Here is an 8,389-nt window from a genome sequence, read left to right on the forward strand (position 1 = left end):
CACCCCACTTTTGCCACAGAAGCTAAAAATGTCAGATACTCACCTCATTGTTCCTTGAGGTTAAGGTGTGGTATGAGTAAGGCTCCACCAAACAGATGCATAAACCCACACTCAAATCAGAATCTCATTGTAATTCATGAAGTTTCATGAGGCAGAAGCAGGGGCTGAACATTTCTGTGCTGTTTCCAGAAAGAGCAATGTCACTGGTTCTAGTGGTAGAATCTGATGTCTAGTGTAGGTGGCGTCTGTGGGGCAGCAGTTACCTCAACACCAGAACATGTGGATAGACTGTGATGTTGTTTCTGAATATGAAATCTCCAAGTCTAAGTTTCCAGGAACCTCCATCACAATTCTAATTCCCCCAAATCTTCTATTAAATTGCTTTTTCTTATTCAATTTGTCTGAATTTGCTTCAGTTGCTTGCCATGAAAGACCCAGTTGAAATCTTCTTTGTCACAAATAGGGTTCTCTGTTAATTACAGCTGAAAAGTATCCTAAGTAACCCCAGTCCTGGGCTCTTTCAGGTATCTATTACCACATAATGCTTTGTAGCCAATGATGCAGTGGATTGAAACAACAACTATTTATTCTTGTTCACTTGTCTGTGGGTTGCCTGTAGGCTGAGGTCAACTGACTTTGGCTCCAAAATGTGGACAGGGTCTATGGTGGATAGCATCATGCATCTGTCATTCTCCTTTGACCTCCTAGGGCTTGTCTTCTAATGGAAATGACAGTAGTCAAAAGGACAAGACCAACTGTGCAATTATAATTCAAGCCCTCTCATGTTAGGTATACTAGTATTCCAATGACCAGGTCCCATGGCTAAACCCAACATCAACAATGCAGGAAATATATCCTCTAGTGACATGAATGGCACAGCATATGGCCAAGAGCATGCATAGAGAAGGGATAAATAATTGGGACAATAATGAAATCTTCTACATCAACCTACAGCCCATTCCTATCCCCACCAAAAACTGAAGTGTTAGGTGACACCTGGTGATGGTGTCATCGTTTCTGTTTTATAGGTGTTGAACACTTGTCGGAAAAGGTCTTGGACACACTGCCTTCAGAGGAAGAAATGAACCTCTGTCATCTTTGTATGCTCAGGTAATGACAGAATCATAAATGAATGGTTTGTTAAAGATCTTAAAGACCCCTTAGTAAGTCCATTGCTTGATTGATAAGGAAACTAAAGCCCCAAAATGTGAGTGATGTGGTCATGGTATACAGCTAGGAAATGGCAAAAGAATGACTGGAATGCACACTGAATGTGGTGGGGTTAATATTTTGGAAAAACATCAATGTGTTTTTCTTCTTTGCCTGAGTATGTGAATGCTCCCTACTTCCCTGGCCTGACCCAAGTGTGTGTCTGTGTGTGCGTGTGTGTGTATACACAAGGTAATGGTGAAGAGGGATAGGGGTGGAAGTAAGAGTGGGGTGGGTTAAAGATGAGGAGGGAGAGTATAATTCATTACAGGAGGTTTGCAAAGAGAAAAAATAATTTATATTCAGATTCTGACATTCAACATAGATTATGTAGGAAGACAATAGCTAGGAGAGAGTACTTCTGCCTTCCTTTATCTGCTCCAAACTCACTCCTCTCCAACCTCACAGTAGCGTAAGAAAAATCAAGTAAAGGGGCGCCTAGGTAGCTCAGTCAGTTAAGCGTCTGCCTTCTGCTTGGGTGGTGATCTCAGGGTCCTGGGATTGAGCCCTGTGTCAGGCTCCCAGCTCGGTGGGGGCCTGTTCTCCTTCTCCCTCTCCCTCTGCTTCTCCCCTTGCTTGTGCTCTCTCACTTACTCTGTCATTCATAGATAAATAGATAGAAAAATCAAGTGTGAAAATTTCGACTCACATAAATTCTCTTACAGTTTAGAAAACAAACCTTCTGCCTATGGCAGGCTTGGAGGTCTATGAGACAGTGAGGATATGTTATGATGAATTAGAGAAAATTCCACCTCCCCCCCTTTATCTTGAGGGGACTGTAGAAAGAAGGAGAGCGAGAAAGAGAGCAAGGGGGCAGAGGTGAGGACTATAGAGGGGTACACAGCCTCCAGAAGTGGAAGAAGGTTGTGCATTGTGCCCCCTTGTTTTCCTTCACGCAGCCTTATTTCAGGCTCTGCTTGGGCCGTGGGGCAAGGGGGCAGGGGTGAACAGCTGCAGACTCAATTAATCTGAGCTGGGACCCAGGAGTCCATGCTTTCAACAGGCTTCCTGGTGATTTTAATATGTATTGGGTTGAAAACCACTGAGGTCAAAGTGAGACAAGAATGAACGTGCGAATTCCTCTAACCTGCTTCTCAGAATGAAGCCCTCATGAGAACAGAGGTTAATTATGGGTAAAATAAAGAAGTTAATATTTTGTAGAACATTTGGGGCATGGGTTCATCTGTCACACATAACATGTGACAGAAAGTACTCTATAAATTGTAAAGAGCTCTCCTCTGGAAATTTGCAATTTTTAAATATTTTATTTATTTATTTGACACAGAGAGATACACAGCGAGAGAGGGAACACAAGCAGAGGGAGTGAGAGAGGGAGAAGCAGGCTTCCCACCCAGAAAAGAGCCCAATGCAGGGCTCTATCCCAGGACCCTGGGATCATGACCTGAGCCAAAGGCAGACACTTAACAACTGAGCTACCCAGGTACCCCTGGAAATTTGCCTTATGGTAACAAAGTTGCAGCCCATGGTAGAAAAGGAGTTCTCTGGTTAGGACTCCAGGAACCTGGGAAATGAAAATAGATGCAGGTTTTAGCTAAAAAGCCCACTGCCCAGGTGAATGTTCTTCTTCGAATAAAATTAATTTCTTTTCCCTAAATCAAAGTGATATTAGCCAAACAAAAGTCCTTTCTTAAGTAATTGATCACTAGTTGCAGATTCTGGAGGGCTTTGCCTCTGGAGTTGGAGGAGGCAGGTGGAATGGTCGTGGTTACAGCCAGGGCTCTGGAGTCAGAATGAGTAAGGTTAGAATGCTGGATCTGCCCTTACTGACTGCGTGACTTTGGAATATTTGCATAATTCTTGCAGCCTGTGTTCTCACGAGTAAAATGGATGTGTTTATACAGTTTGCCGTATACTCACAAAGGCTGGTGTGAGAGAAGACAATCCTCAGTACATGCTTTTGTGGAAAGGTTAGGAGTCCCTTTATCTAAGAATTCTGTTGAAATTATTTTAAAAACTGTACTTACTTGAGACAGAGAGTGCACAAGTCGGGGAGAGGGAGAAGCAGGCTCCGCACAGAGCAGGGAACCTGGTAGGGGATTCGATCCCATGACTTCGGGGTCCTGATCTGAGCTGGAAGCAGACACTTAACTGACTGAGCCACCCAAGGATCCCTCTGTTGGAATTCTTAAGAGAGACCTAGGTTCTATGGTAGACCTACTGAAGAAGAATGGCCAGAGGTAGACTTCAAACAGCCACACAGGATGTCCCTGTGCACATGGAAGGATTATTTGAGAGCAGTGGTTCTCAGATTCTAGTGCACATCAGCATCAGCTGGAGGGGCTTGTGGTAGCCGGGGGGCGGTGGGGGGGGTTGGTGGAGCATTTGCTGCACAGTTTCTGATTCTGGAGGTCCAGTGTAAGGGCCTGAGAATGTGCACTTCTAACAAGCTCTCAGGGGCTGCTGATCCTGCTGATGACCATGCTTGTAGAACCGTCCCGGGGTGAGGGTCAGCCAGCTAGGCGGTCAGCACAAATCTGACCACTTCTTGATTTGGTGAAGGTGATTTTCTTAGAGCACAAACCCTGAGGATATAGTGTCTCAGGTCTCTTCTGTACTACAATGGCGAAGTCAAGTCGTTGTAACGGAGATCACAAAGATTGGAATATTTACGATCCAGTCCTTTCCAGAAAATATTTACCAACCCTTTTTCCAGAGTAGAAGATTTCATGTGCTTTGGCATGACATCTTAGTGCTGGGAACACACCCATTATTAGATTAAATTATTCAGGGCTTGATAAAGGGTGGGGTTCAATCAGGAAAGTGTGCTTCCAGTATTTCAGTGTTGTGTTTCTTCAAATCTAGCTCTTGTTCTGTTTGTAAACTTACACATTCTTAAAATGAGTAGTTACGAGCTGGTACTAAAATTTTAATAAAAAATTCTATGAAAGGTAAATATTGATGATACTGTCTACTTGATTTTATTAGTCTTCATTGTCATGTCTAATATGTTAGCCTAACCACCTTTTATGATGCCAATAATTTACTTCAAATGGCTTCATCACAAAGGAATACTTGCACATAAGAGTCACCTGAGGAAACTTTAAAAACATACCAATATCCGGGTCCTACCTCCAGAACTTCTGATTTAAAAGTTACGGGGTGGGACTCAGTCTTTGATGTTTTTAAAAGCTTTCAGATGATTCCAATATGCAGCTAGCATTGAGAACCACGAACACAGTGCGATTTTTAAAATGTACTAGTGAAGGGGTACCTGGGTGGCTCAGTAGCTCAGGTCATGATCTCATGGGTGATGGGATGGAGCCCTACATCCTTTCCCCACAGCCAGCTCTGCGCTAGACAGGAGCCTGTGTGAGAGTCTCACCCTCTTCCCTTCCCTTCACTTGCATGCACGCCTTCTCTCTCTCTCTCTCTCTCAAATAAATAGATACATCTTTAAGAAAAAAATAAAAAATAAAACGTACTAGTTTAAATTATCCTCAAGGTCCTGAACTCTATGAATTGACACCTATGGGTGGTCTCTGTCATTCTCATTACAGAGCTGCCTTCTGAGCCATCATACTTCCTATTGTTCATGCCACACCCATACCATAAGCTCTGCTAATGGGCATAATGAAAGTCAGAAATTGGTTTTCATTGGTAGAAGTAGTGACTTGTTAATAATGAATATTAGACCTGGTGTCTGTTGAAACGATTGATAGTTAAGGTTTCCTAACCTGTTCTAAGTCCGGCTGTGAATTAAGAGGATTCTGATTGCCTGGTGCTAAGAGTCAACGAAATCCAGTCACTTCTGCCTTCAGTGAATCTTTTGTGTAAGGTGAATAGTCTGAGCATCTAAAATTTTTAGAGATCAGTTGTTCTCAGCTCTGGTTGACATTAGAATCATCTGAGGGAGATTAAAAACCCTCTCATGGCCAGGGTACACCCCCAACCACTTACCTTAGTCTCTGGGGTGGGACCCAGGGATCGGTATTTTCTAAATCTCTTCAGGTGATTTCAATGGGCAGAAAACAATGAGAACTGCTCATCTCAAAACAACAAACAACTGGGACTTCATAAAGTTGCAGGACAGGTGACCTGGTTGTTTCAGTATGCTAATAAATGTTTGCTTCGTGATAGCTCCACATGTGGAAGAAATGAGTCTGAGCCTTAATTTCATTTATAATGTGATGCAAGTTTTCTGGGAGAGTAGCTAACATGCACCCAGCTCATGAACAACATAGGAAACCATCAACAAAAGGAAAAGGCAACATCTGGAATGAGAGAAAATATTTGCAAATCATATACCTGATAAGGGGTTAATATCCAAAATATATAATGAACTCATACAACTCAATAGGAAAAAAAAACAATCTGATCAAAAACTGGGCAGAGGATCTGAATGGACATTTTTCCAAAGAAGACATACAGTTGATCAACAGATACCTGAAAATGTGCTAATCACTCATCATCAGGGAAATGCAAATCAAAAGTACAGCGAGACGGCACCTCATACCTGTCCAAATGGCTAGTATCAAAAAAACAAGAGACAAGTGTTGGCAAGGCTGAGGAGAAAAGGGAACATCTGTGCACTGCTGATGGGAATGCAAATTGGTGCAGCCACTGTGGAAAGAGTGTGGAGGTTCCTCAAAAAATTAAAAATGGAGCTACCCTATGATCCATCCATTTCACTTCTGGGCATTTATCCAAAGGAAACAAAATCACTCTCTTGAAAGAAGGACGTACCCCCATGTTCATTGCAGCATTATTTATAAAAGCCAAGATACCAAAACAACCTAATCGTCCATCAACGGATAAATGGATACAGGAAAGGTGGTATGTATACACAATGGAATATTATTCACCTAAAAAAAGGAAGAAAAACCTGCCATTTGTGACAAAGCAGATGGACCTGGAAGGTATTATGCTAAGCGAAATAAATCAGACAGAGAAAGACAAATACTATATGAGCTCACTCGTATGTGCAATCTCAAAACCAAAGCAAAACAAACAATCAAAAAAGAAACAAGAAAAAAAAAAAAAAACAAGAAAAACCTGAACTCATAGATGCAGATTACAGATTGGTGGTTGTGGTTGCCAGGGGAAGGGGTGGGTATTATGGGTGAAGGTGATCAAAAGATACAAACTTGGGGGCGCATGGGTGCCTCAGTGGGTTAAGCCTCTCTCTTCAGCTCAGGTCATGGTCTCAGGGTCCTGGGATTGAGCCCCCATCAGGCTCTCTGCTCAGCAGGGAGCCTGCTTCTCCCTCTGCCTCTCTCTCTGCCTGCCTCTCTGCCTACTTGTGATCTCTCTCTCTGTGTCAAATAGATTAAAAAAAAAAGATACAAACTTTCAGTTATAAGACAAATAAGGCCTGGGGATGCCATGTACAACATGGTGACTATAGTTAGTAATATTGTACAATATATTTGAAAGTTGCTATTACATGGAAAATAATTTTGTACCTATTTGTGGTGATGAACTGTAACTAGACCTCTTGTGGTGACTATTTTACAATATATACAAATAATAATGTCAATATATGCAAATATATCAAGTTATGTTGTACACCTGAAACTAACACAAAGTTACATGTCAGTTACATCTCAGTTTAAAAAAAAAAATGAGTCTGGGGGTGCCTGTGTGGCTCAGTTGTTAAGCAGCTGCCTTCAGCTCAAGTCATGATCCCGGGGTCCTGGGATTGAGCCCCGAATTGGGCTTCCTGCTCAGCGGGAAGCCTGCTTCTCCCTCTCCCACTCCCCCTGCTTGTGTTCCCTCTCTTGCTGTCATTCTCTGTCAAAAAAATAAAATCTTAAAAAAAAAAAAGAGTCTGACATTATAGATGAAGAAACAGGTGCTTAGAAAAGTTTATAAGGTACCAAGAGAGGAAACAGAAACCTAGTCTGTCTCAAGGGACCACAGACTTTTACTCCCTAGAGCCTGCCACATCTGTGTTCTCTCGAGGGCTGAGAGGCAAAGCTGAGATTCCTGCCCACATGCCCCCACCTCCTTGTTTTCTGAATGTACTGGGAGAGCCCCTAGGATACTTCCCATTTCTTTTTTATTTTTTTTTAAAGATTTTATTTATTTATTTGACAGAGAGAGAGATCACAAGCAGGCAGAGAGGTAGGCAGGCAGAGAGAGAGAGGAGGAAGCAGGATCCCCGCTGAGCGGAGAGCCCGATGCAGGGCTCGATCCTAGGAGCCCAGGATCATGACCTGAGCCGAAGGCAGAGGCTTAACCCATGAGCCACCCAGGCACCCTGGGAGAGCCTCTAGGAACAAATCTGATTAACATTCCTTGTTTTATAAGAGCAGAAGCACATCCACAGAGGTAACGTAACTGAAATCACCTGGAGAGTCAGTATTAGAGACGGCCACAGAACTCAATGAAGTGTTTCCACACCGAGCTCGGGCAAAGGGGGGATGAAAACGTTTTTATTTATTTATTTATTTTTAAATTTTATTTTATTTTTTTAGATTTTATGTATTTATTTGAGAGAGAAAGCACAAGCAGGGGGAGCAGCAGAGGGGAAGGGAGAAGCAGACTCCCCACTGAGCAGGGAGCCTGACGTGGGGCTCCATCCCAGGCCCCCAGGATCATGACCTGAGCCGAAGGCAGACCCTTAAGGACTGAGCCACCGAGGCTCCCCTGAAGGAAGTTTTTTTTTTGTTTGTTTGTTTTGTTTTTTTTAAAGATTTTATTTATTTATTTGACAGAGAGAGATCACAAGTAGACAGAGAGGCAGGCAGAGAGAGGGAGGGAAGCAGGCTCCCTGCCAAGCAGAGAGCCCGATGCGGGACTCCATCCCAGGACCCTGAGATCATGACCTGAGCCGAAGGCAGCGGCTTAACCCACTGAGCCACCCAGGTGCCCCCTGAAGGAAGTTTTTAAGGTGAAGTAACCATTCTATAACTTGATTGTGGTGGTTACACCTTATATCCAATTACCAAGGTATACCAAAACTTTGACATTGATGAATTTTAACGTGTGTAAATAATAACCTAGATAAAGTTGGAAAACCAAATGGATATACATAATTGGGGTTGGGGTGCCATGACAAGAGACCAAAACAAATGCCTTGCATTTCTTACCTCGTTGATCCTTGGGGGATCAACATTTCCTTGGTCTTTCTGGGTGACATTTTCTGGAATTCCATATCTCACTGTCCATAAAATCTCACTTCGGGGGGGCGCCTGGGTGGCTCAGTGGGTTGAAGCCT

The sequence above is a fragment of the Enhydra lutris genome, unplaced genomic scaffold (assembly GCF_002288905.1).
Source record: "Enhydra lutris kenyoni isolate GAN:26980312 unplaced genomic scaffold, ASM228890v2 scaffoldscaffold2, whole genome shotgun sequence".
Taxonomy (NCBI): Eukaryota; Metazoa; Chordata; class Mammalia; order Carnivora; family Mustelidae; genus Enhydra; species Enhydra lutris.